Here is a 12844-nt window from a genome sequence, read left to right as displayed (position 1 = left end):
AAAATAGATATTTGTGAAAAAAGAAAAGGTTTTTTGCTCTTAGAGGAACATACGAAATGTTTTTTTTAACAATGTACATCGTGTGCGGCATTAATCTTGGACACATGAACCCATACAAATGTTTTTAACGGATAAAAATCCGTTTTGGTTTAAGGTCTGAACATACAAAGCACGGTTTGTGGTGCGGCGTCTACGGTTGCGGTCTGCGGAACAAGAATACGACGTGCACAATTTGTCGTTCTGATAGGATCCGGTGCAACAGGCGCGGTTTTCTCAATGGACTGATTGGGTTGGTTTATGACTAGACTAGAGACTAATATTGTTATGAAATTTGAGATGTTTTTTTATTTCAATGAATTGTCACACAATTCCAATTGTAAAAACTTTGTTTTCAACCGCCTTTCGTCGACAGTTCTTACTTATTGCTTCCATTCTACATTATTTTCCATTAATAGACAAATACCAGGAAATTCCTCTGTTTATATTCAAGATAAGATAATGCTCAATAATTTCAGATTATACCAACACTAATCAGTATTTCTCTTTCTAAATATCCACATTAACTATGAAGATCCACGGTTGGAAATCGAACCCACACAGGTGCAAAAGTGCCAGAGCCTTCGATTACACACCCGACCTATAATTGTTTACATTCTTTATGTCAAGGGCTCTGATTTGCTGTACTCGCTAGCGCACGATCCAATCAAATTCCTGCATTCCGTGATACAAGAAAAGTAGCCATTGAAATCAAGGTGTTAGACGAAGTTTGTAATCGCTTGACATTGTGAAGATGATTAACTTAGACACTGACACTGTGCACCCGTCATGTAACCCGAGCTCGTGAATATGAGCATTACCAGTGATAAACTTTCAAAGGAACTTACGTCGAATCTGTACATGTAAATATGAAGCGTTTGTGACTTAGTTCTGATAAGCTCTGAATATTAATGACAAGGTGATGGAACTGATCTTGTTTTCTGGGCCAGATAACAGACGTATAACCTCACTGAAGCATTGGTTATCTGCATGTAACATTCAGGGTGATAGGGAGGTTTTAAATATGTACATTAGAGCCGTGATAAGCAATCTTGGGTTATAACTTCCAAGGGGGTGGGTAATTTGGACTTTTTTTGGGTCGTTCTAATCAGTCAGGCTATAAATATTCTATGACGTGAAAATATTACGAAGAAAACCTAAGAGTAAATTACGAAATGGATTTATAAGCGGAAAATGGGATGGAAATCGATCAAAGATCATGGAAAGGATAATGGAAAAAAACAGATTGAAAACCCCAGCATTAAAGTGATTGTAAATATGTTTTCGATACTTTTTTCACTGAAAGCATCTATGTGCCCCATTCTTAATCTCAGCAAGACATCTGTGGTTTTTGCAATTCCACTGTCCGAAAAGCAGTTATTAATTTATTACATATAAAAAGTTCAGAACAACCTCCCACAATATCTTTAAGAAAGAGAAAGGAGCGTATTCGTGATCTATGTCCTTTATATTTTGAATAGTTGAATATTGGTTAAGGCTCCAAAAACATCTGATTTTGGCGGGAATCTTCTACTGAAATGTACCACACCGTCTTGAATCACCAGACGCCTGTTATCAAAAAGTGTTCATGTTGACTCCTACTGGGTTTAAGAGGAAGGCGCTGTACGCTAAAATATACATCAAAATAAATGTTTTGGCGCGAAGCTGTTATGACGTCATATTATTTTCATAAAGTAAAAATGTTATTTATTTTAGCCACTCTGTCTTGATATGGTCGAACGATAAGATAAAATATAAAATACCAGAAAAATACACTTTGCTCTATCGGATTCCTTCGACTGATGACTGCTAGTTGTATATGATAAGACCACGTTCTGAGAATTGCTGCAGTCGTCTCTTTATGATAAATATAAGCTCGATGTGCCCCAGACGGCTTATCTGTTTGCACAAATGCACGTGCGTGGACGTCTGGGGAATAATAAAGAATAGATTACTACATACAAATCAAGTTTTGTTTATTTGGAGGAATCTGTGTTGTATTAAATTCTCGAGGTGTTGAAAGGGTTATTCAGTTGGTTTTCTGTGATTTTAAAAAATAATAGAAACTATAGAATTTATATGCAGTGTTTTATCTCTTGATTTCTGCACATCTTCAGTTGTATTCTCCATATGTATTTATTATTCGATAGAATGGCGATTAGACAAAATAATATTGTCCCCTATATCTAGGTTGAAATAAAGATTTTTAATTAATTTTTTTTTGTCATAAAGAGTGAACTAGACTAGGACATTAAATTTCAGATAGATTTTGTAACTTGTTTTTTATTTTCTTAAGAAATATAAATGTTATACTTGTTGTTCTAAACGTCGGAATTAAATTTTAGTTTTGCTAAGACAATCAGACAGTTCAGTCCACGAAAACTAAACTAAAGACCAATGATTAATATATTCTGAATTTTTTTCTTTAAAAATGAAGTTTCTTGGTTTTTATCTCTTCAATAATGAAGATTAGAGTTTGGAATGGATTGGAATTTAACAATTTGTTCCTTGCTCTTAACTCCACCCCTCCACCCCTGTCTTCATATCTTATCTAATATGATGGTATCTCTTGTATATTTCAGATTCCAGGGAAAGCCACCGATAAATCCTGTAGTTTCTCTCCAGAGTGCCATTCTGTAAGTAACTTTTATATTTTATAGTGTGTTTGACAAAGCCACCAATTGGATACATATATACAGTATTTTCCTTCAACAAGAATTCCGCTTTTGATATCGACCACCTGGCAAAATTTCCGTTATTGCAGACTGCATGGCGTTGGCCATCTTCATTTGCCCATTAGGTGCCGAAAGGTAGGACGTAAAATTAAGTATCCAATACAGATACTCATAATGCATAGTTTCTGTCCACCCATATCAGAAACACTGGCCCTTGATAAGATTTCTCATTTCTTTCTTTCAAATATAAAAGACTGACCTTTATCCTTTAAAAACGATTCCTGTCAAAATTCATAAAATTCTAATCCGTTTATGTGAGTTATGTCCCTTGCCCTGCATATTACCTTGAGGCAACATTGATCTAAATGAAACCTGCTGTGTTGGTCTATGTTATTATTACAAACATGTTGTGGTATATTTCCAGTGTTGGGAAGTATGTTTATATTTATATACCAGTTATAGAGTTTGGGGACCAATCTGTGATAATGAAATATGTGTAAGTATTCACCTTTGCCTTTGTTCAGTGCTCTTCTCAACTTCAACAAGATAATTCCTCCTCCGACGAATTCAAAATCATACTCCACGTATCGAGATAGCTCCCTGCGTCCCTTCGTTAAAGATTTTCTGTATTTCCGGGGTGAAAGACATAAATTTCAGTCGTAGATCACCTCTTCAACGACCCACGTACTCAACCATATATGAGGCAGGAAATGGCAGCAGTGGAATCCTCCCCATTGCCTCCATAAGCAATAATTCCTCCCCATGGTCTACAAATTCCTCCCTGTTGAGAAGAACTGCTTTATTGCACTCTGATACCAGGATCTTGTGCAGTTGTCAACTGGGATAGTTCTACTTTATCCATTCAAAATGCTGTAAACCATGTCAATGAGGTACATACGACCTGTAGCATGTCTCAAGGCTGTAGCATGTCTCAAGGCTGTAGCATGTCTCAAGGCTGTAGCATGTCTCAAGGCTGTAGCATGTCTCAAGGCTGTAGCATGTCTCAAGGCTGTAGCATGTCTCAAGGCTGTAGCAAAATGGAGGACAATAAGGCAAAGACTTTTAAAACGACGACCAAACGTCAGCGCTGTCTTGTTTTCAATAATGTATTTTACTTCGCCTTTCAGAAAACTGGGTGTCAGACAGCATGTCATTTTATAAAAACAAGGCCTGAAGGTAAGTTTGTGTAACACAGTTATCCATACTATACCTCCAAGGAAAGAGGTGGGCTAGTTTTACAATTCAACAAGCAAGGGAAAATCACACTACTGTTGAGTAATAAACTTATATTGTATTCAAATCTTTCATACTGGTGAAACGTATTTCAGATAAACAACCCTCATCAGGACAGCATTATTGGAAATAGTGGTGTACTTTCCAAATATTATTTTTTATTATCCGACTTCCATTAAATACTACATTTTTTTTCAGTTGTAAAAACGGATTTACATTGGGAATTCCTTGCAGATGCAACAGTGACGTCAGATTCTTTAAACACTCAGATACAATGGACAAGGCCGATAACTCAAACGCCTCTGAAAAAGACTTCGCCATTTGTGTACACCCTAATGGCAAGGAATGCTTCATGGCAGGATAAGAATTGGCACGAATATGTACAGGTAAGGCGATTAGTTCTCTGGTCAGATTGTGAACCTCAAATTACTGCGAAAAACGTGTGACCTTCATATTATGACCGATTTGCAATGTGACTAAATTATTGTGACCAATTTACCGTGTGACTTATTTGTCTTTAACCATTTTCAATGTGATAAAACAACAGTGATTAATTACCTTGTGACCGAATTACTGTGACAAATTTATCTTGTGACTAAATTACCGTGACCATTTTATCTTGTGACCGAATGACTGAGACTAATTTACCTTGTGACTAAATTACCGTGACTAAAAGCCGTGGCCATTTTATCTTGTGACCGAATTACTGTGACAAATTTATCTTGTGACTAAATTACCGTGACTAAAAGCCGTGACCTTTTTTATCTTGTGACCGAATTGCTGTGACTAATTTACCTTGTTACTAAATTATCGTGACTAATAGCCGTAACCTTTTTTATCTTGTGACCGAATTATTGTGACAAATTTATCTGTGACTAAATTACCGTGACTAAAAGCCGTGACCATTTTATCTTGTGACCGAATTACTGTGACAAATTTACCTTGTGACTAAATTACTGTGACTTATATCCGTGACCATTTTTATTTGTGACCGAATTACTGTAAATAGTTTACCTTGTGACTAAAGCAGCCGTGACCTTTTTTATCTTGTGACCACACTTCAGTGACATTTTTATCTTGTGACTAAATTACCGTGACTAATAGCCGTGGCCATTTTATCTTGTGACCGAATTATTGTGACTAATTTACGTTGTGACTAAATTATTGTGACTTATAGCCGTGACCATTTTTATTGTAACCGAATTACTGTGACATTTTTATTTTGTGACCAAAATTACTGGTAAGCAATGTGCCTGTAACTAATGTTAAGGTGACAAGTTTTCCGCTTTTATCAAAATTATTCTATAGGTCAGTACTGGAGTATACATGGAAGGCAAAATATGTGCGTCTATGAAGTTACAAGGTGAGGAGCGCTGTGACTTCACCACCCTCAAATTTCTTATTATTGAGTTAAATGCCCCTATTCAGTCCCAGTCTAACGATTCTTAGAAACGCCATTGGGGCAAAACAGTCCACAGTCGATTAAACAGAGGCTTCAGTCATTACGTTCAATTTCATCTTTCGTTACAAATGATACCTAAACAGTTCGGTTGAGTGAAAATGGAACCAAGATGAGAAGAAGTCTGTCAAGACCATCTGGTAGAATCAACCATCCTAGATTCCACAAACACCTTCTCTGACAGATACCGGGGAATGGCCGATTTCTCTCGTACTAGCAACAATAACTTACATTATCATGACCTTAGGCTGACCGAAGCTACAGAAAATTGAATAAATAACTTGATAAAAGAAAAACATATCTAACGGTCAAGCTTGGTGTATTTCAGTCCTGGAATGTTTTAGTATTTAGTCGGCGTAATGCTAATTTCGGGAAATTACTTGTTCTTTGTTGTTCTAAAATTATACCAATCCTTTGGTTCTTTTAAATTCCAAAGATGCAGTATCTAGGTTTGGATTCCATTCATGGCACAAGATCTGTATCTTCGATATGCGAAGCATTAAAAAGAATAATATGGGTCTTAGTGTGGTAAACGTTTAAACTCATCATTCATATTATGATCTAATAACGACAGAATAATGTGTCATTGATAATTAATTGAATCGACAAACGTTTCTCATTATTCAAATTAAGACCTTCCCCCAATTTCATTATCAAGATTAAACCCCATAATTTTACAATTACAAATATTGGCCCGTTAGAGTTGTAAGCCTTGTCAAGTTAATAGATGTACCTCAATGAGTATAACTAGATGTAAATTTATTCAGAATGGTTCGCTGGAGCCACCTGTTAGTCTGTTGAGATGGTGCCAATTGCAGGAATCGTGTCTTACCAGCATTCTGAAAGGTTGAATTCTTACATAAACATCGCCAAATTTTTATTTCTCGACAAAAATATCTGGATGTAAAAAAATCTGTAGATAAACACTATTTTTTTTCTTAAGAATAATAGAATAGAAATGCAAAGATAGTGTTTAAGTTCAATGCGAACTGTTTTCAGGGACGGATGGAATCATTTGCTTTATTTCTATTAACATTTTTCAGATGATACTAATTTATTTCAAACTTAGTTTCAAATTTTCGGCTTGTTGCCTTTAAAAGTTAAAAGGGTCGACCTTAAAAACAACTGAATGAAAAATGAAACTAAAGGATAACTTGGTTAAGAAAATGTTTAGAATGAAATTGTGGATTTCGTACAAAATTCGAAAATACAGAAGAAACGAACGTTAGAACGGGGTAATACTTAATTCAAAGCCAAGCCGACATAATTAGAACATATGTTAGATTTTGGCGGTGTTTAATTTCAATACAGAAATAAAAGTAAAACCTCTTCGTTTCCTTGTTTTCATTTTGTCGTCTGCTAATTTGTCAGATTCGAAGCAGATGGCGGGAAAAATATATAAATATGAAATTCATTTAAAACACTTCTGAACTAACCAAGGTTTGTGATGTTCGCCATTTGTCATCACAAAGCATCTGTTGACATTAATAATCCCCTTATGGAAATGCTATTGTCTGTTTAAAAATATGAAGGTACCATACTGGTTTGATAAGCATTAAACCTTAGGGGTCAAATTGGTAGGGATTGGATACTGAAAAATTATTATTGAATGTCAGTGGTATTCATTTGCGCCGGTGATAATACATTTCGTGAGCCTTTTTCTCGAAACTCTAGGGGTCACATTGGTAGGGAGTTCATACAGCATCATTTTTAATGCGCTGATCAGTCATAATTTGAATAGAAAATCTAGATATTCATTTGTGCTTAATCTTGTTCAATAGCGCTGGTGATGATACATTTCGTGAGCCCTTATAGGTCAAATTGATAAGGAATCCATACTACATAATTTGAAGACGGTGATCAATCGGAATTTGTATTTCGAAAAAAGAAATTTGCAATGTCCAATCTTCATAAGACCAGAGCTTTTGACGTTTCAATCATACGAAATATCGTATTGAGCTAGCTGATAGATTGTGTGGGACGATGGTAATTTGTAGTGACCTAATCGCATTTCACGTCTGAAAGTGTATAAACCCATCCTCAGAGCTTCAATATCCGGTAGGATTTATTATACCCCTTTTCGACAAGACAAGTCAAGGTTTAAGAAACATTTCGCAATAGCTTGACATTGTGAAGATGGTATAAGATGAAGTTCGTAAAAGCTTGACATTGTGTAGATGCTATAAGACAAAGTTAGTAAAAGCTTGACATTGTGAAGATGGTATAAGACAAAGTTAGTAAAAGCTTGACATTGTGAAGATGGTATAAGATGAAGTTAGTAATAGCTTGACATTGTGTAGATGGTATAAGACAAAGTTAGTAATAGCTTGACATTGTGAAGATGCTATAAGACGAAGTTAGTAAAAGCTTGACATTGTGAAGATGGTATAAGATGAAGTTAGTAATAGCTTGACATTGTGAAGATGGTATAAGATGAAGTTAGTAATAGCTTGACATTGTGTAGATGCTATAAGACAAAGTTAGTAATAGCTTGACATTGTGAAGATGTATAAGACGAAGTTAGTAATAGCTTGACATTGTGAAGATGGTATAAGACGAAGTTAGTAATAGCTTGACATTGTGAAGATGATATAAGACGAAGTTCGTAATAGCTTGACATTGTGACGATGCTCTTAGACAAAGTTCGTAATAGCTTGACATTGTGAAGATGGTATAAGATGAAGTTCGTAATAGCTTGACATTGTGAAGATGATATAAGACCAAGTTAGTAATAGCTTGATGTTGTGAAGATGGTATAAGACGAAGTTCGTAATAGCTTGACATTGTTAAGATGCTATAAGACGAATTTCGTAATAGCTTGACATTGTGAAGATTAGTAAAGGTATAAGACGTAGTACGTAATAACTTGACACTGTGAAGATGCTTCTCGTTAGCTACCGTCGCCATACTGAGCATATCAACGTTGTATTTCAGCAAGCTTCAGAAGAAGTGTCATTAAAGAGAGATGAACTGCCCTACGTTCCTGAATTTAAACTGGTGGCGGTTAACGATGAAGGTTTGGTAGCAGAAATCAAATTTAAACCCAATTTCAATGTCATCGGTAGGTTTCTATTACTACTATCACTTAGCCAAAAACTGCTATACTGGTCGGGAACAAAGATGGTTAGAAGGGAATTCTGAAATCCCCCAAATTGTCCAGATTTGTATAGTATTGCTTACGAATGACCCCAACACCAACCTATACAACGAGAAAAGTAAGGTTTGTGAAACTTTTAAGACTAGAAAATCTAATATTATGGTATATGTGTTAATTTGAATCATATTCCAATCATTTTCTTTCGTTTTTTTTTTTTACAGGTGTGTTACCATCTCCTGAACTGACTGGTGGTTTAAAAGAGCATCCAGGTGGCTCAATATTCGTGGATACCAAATTCAACATCTCCTACAATATTACTGAATTGAGAAACGGAGAATTGGAAATGGAGATAACGTGGCAACATCCAGACCCAAGTGGCCAACTAGAAGATTTGGTGTTTTATGACGTCCACTGGTTTCTGTGCACGTGCAACAAGTATGATGGAATGCCATCATGTGACCATCCTGCCGAACACAAGCAAGCCACGTGCCCTTTTAGACTAAAGCAACAGGTAAGCCCAAACATAAACCAATCCATAACTAGTTTAAAATGATTACGTTAACCTTTTAAATACATTTGACGCTTTACGATGGATAAAACTTTAAGCTTGGGGACACAATTCTCTAGATTTTTTAACAAAAGTTTTCATAAATTCGAGCACCTCACGTACCTCAACTTAAAAACAAATCAGACTGTCCCTTTAAAGAGATTAAGTCGTCTAATTATTCAGAATAGCGACTGTATGTTCGAGTCTTGGGCCATCCATGTCACTTATTAGAGGTCTGATACAAATCATGAAATCTACGTGTTGAATATTAAATTTCAGAGATTTTAATCAGTGACAGATTCTTGTATAAAAAGGGGGAATATTTTCCACTAAAAATGCTCAATAAAATAATCAGACTGAAAAAAATGGAAAAGTTCAATAGCCTTCCTTTTACGTAATTTATTTTTCTAAAAAGTTCAATTTTTCATTTCCTACTTATTCTAAGAAGGAAAATGATTTCCAACAAATAAAATATTATGACATCAACCTCCTACACGATCGCTTTTAATGTGATCATATATCATATATCATTTTAATATAGTTTAATATTATATTACTTTGTAACAGTCTTTATCTTAATATAGTTTTAATGATTTATTAAAGGAGATATGAACTTTGATTATGATTTTAGAGTATTTGTGAGACGTTCTACCCCCATCTTTCATTGGTCTCATAATATGTCGAAAAAATTACTCCGAATCACTAAACAGTTGAATTTTAAATTTACGAGTAGCATATTGATAACAAATATCCCGAATCAGAGAGGATAAGCTTAAAAACATAGTGATATCGGGAGTTGCAGGCAAATTTATATCTCGTATTTCAGACCCATAGAATTGAAAATTCCAGTCTCACATAACGATCAACCGGATATTTTACAAATCTTGGTTATAGATAACCGCATGCATTATAGATCAGAAAGGTTGAAAGAATTAGAAAGGTTGAAAGAATTAGAAAGTTTGAAAGAATTAGAAAGGTTGAAAGAATTAGAAAGGTTGAAAGAGTTAGAAATGTTGAAAGAATTAGAAAGGTTGAAAGAGTTAGAAATGTTGAAAGAATTAGAAAGGTTGAAAGAATTAGAAAGGTTGAAAGAATTAGAAAGGTTGAAAGAATTAGAAAGGTTGAAAAAGTTGAAAAGCTCCATAAAAAAAGATTCAGGTGTTTCAGGCGACATTCTGTTTTTATATTCCAGCCTCACAGAACGATCAAGCGGTTACTGTACAACTCCGAATATATGGTACGAATAGAACTACAGACTGACGTCGACATCAACTCCTACATCATGCTGTCAACCCCCAAATGTGAGACACCTGATAATACTTTCACTAAATGTATCCGATTGACCCGGGAAGAGGAAATAGCCGAACAGAAATCCCTTCATGGTAAGGGTTTATTAACAATCCAAAGAAAACTTTCCTTTCCATAAAATACACATACTCTAAACTCTCGGGATAAGATCCCTCTTCGCTAACTTTAGTTCAACTTTATCTTTTGTTTTCTTCATTGTATCTGTGCTTTTCTCTCTATTTCTTTGACGTTATTATGACACTGTTCAATAGATGCTGTGTGACACCATTATTACACTGTTCAAAAGATGTTTTGTGACGTTATTATTACACTGTTCAATAGACGTTATGTGACGTTATTATTACACTGTTCAATAGACACAGTGTGACGCTATTATTACACAAATTTTTGGTAATATTTTGAAATTTTAAATAATCACCACCCTTCTGTAAAACTAACTGCGAATATTTCTGAACAAAGTATGGATTTTTTGGATACTACGGTATTCAAAGGACTAAGTTTCTCTCAAACAAACAAATTAGACATCAAAGTATTTTTTAAACCAAGGGATACTCACCAACTTTTATATAAAAACTCTTTTCACCCAATACATACTTTTACGGGAATAATCAAATCACAAATTTTGCGTTTTTTTTTAGAATTTGCACTCAAAAAGTAGATTTTGATGCAGCTTGTAGACTAGTTTTCAGTAAATTAAGAGAGAGGGGTTATTCCAAACGATTCTTGCGCAAAATTAAAAATGACACTGTTTTGGACCTTTTGAAAATTAATGAACCCCCTCCTCCAATAAATAACTTCGGCGCAATTTTGTAGAGGTTCTCGGTGTCGCACCTGTGAACATATCCATATGTCTCATTATTTTCAAAATAAAAAAAACGGAAAAATATTTGAAATTAAAGAACGTCTCACGTTTACGGATAAAAATATCATTTACCTAATTTCGTGTAAAAAATGTGACAAACAATACGTCGGCGAAACCCAGAACGCGTTGCGAACTCGATTTAGCGGCCATCGCTTTGATATAATTCATAGCAAAAATAGACCAATTTCTCACCATTTTAATTTACCTGACCATTCCATTGAATCAATTCCTGACTCTGATATTATCAAACCAAAAACCAAACGATTACAGAGAGAAAGCTACTGGATGGACCAACTCCAAACAGTGGCTCCAAATGGACTTAACATCCAGCATGATAATCAAATGATTCCATTTGTTGCCACCTTTAATCATACAGCTGCCAAAACCTCATCTATCGTCAAACAGTATTACAGTTAATTACAGAACAGATTTCCGAATGTATATACCAAACGACCTGTAATTGCCTATAAGCGCAATAAAAACCTAAGTAATTTTCTGGTCCGTGGTAGACTCGATCCCATTGTATCCAATAGTACTTGACCCCCCTCTCTATTTTGTGGCTCATTAAGTATAATATATTCTAATCCTTATATATAGATGTTTATCTTTTCAGAACCTATAAATACTCTTTTCTTTTAGAACTGGTAACAAGAAAACTTTCATATTATAGACTTTTGTTTATTGTAGATTACTCGTGGTTGTTTTTTTTTAACTTAATACTAATTATGCTAACTTCACCTTATCTTGTATTGAACATTTATCTCTCGATTTGTGACCTTGGCCAGTGCTTTACATAGAAGTTTTTAGGAACTTCTTCACTCTTAACACTGTTCAATAGACATTATGTGACATTATTATGACACTGTTCAATAGACACAGTGTTACGCTATTATTACACAGTTCAATAGACGTTATGTGACATTATTATTACACTGTTCAATAGACACAGTGTGACGCTATTATTACACAGTTCAATAGACGTTATGTGACATTATTATTACACTGTTCAATAGACACAGTGTGACGCTATTATTACACAGTTCAATAGACGTTATGTGACATTATTATTACACTGTTCAATAGACACAGTGTGACGCTATTATTACACAGTTCAATAGATGCTATGTGACATTATTATTACACAGTTCAATAGACGTTATGTGACATTATTATTACACTATTCAATAGACACAGTGTGGTGTTATTATTACACTGTTCAATAGACACAGTGTGGTGTTATTATTACACTGTTCAATAGACACAGTGTGGTGTTATTATTACACTGTTCAATAGACACAGTGTGGTGTTATTATTACACTGTTCAATAGATGCTATGTTACATTGTTATTACACTGTTCAATAGACACAGTGTGGTGTTATTATTACACTGTTCAATAGACACAGTGTGGTGTTATTATTACACTGTTCAATAGACACAGTGTGGTGTTATTATTACACTGTTCAATAGACACAGTGTGGTGTTATTATTACACTGTTCAATAGATGCTATGTTACATTGTTATTACACTGTTCAATAGACACAGTGTGGTGTTATTATTACACTGTTCAATAGACACAGTGTGGTGTTATTATTACACTGTTCAATAGACACAGTGTGGTGTTATTA

The sequence above is a fragment of the Lottia gigantea genome (genome assembly GCF_000327385.1).
Source record: "Lottia gigantea unplaced genomic scaffold LOTGIsca_30, whole genome shotgun sequence".
Taxonomy (NCBI): Eukaryota; Metazoa; Mollusca; class Gastropoda; family Lottiidae; genus Lottia; species Lottia gigantea.
Note: the sequence above shows the minus strand (reverse complement) of the source record.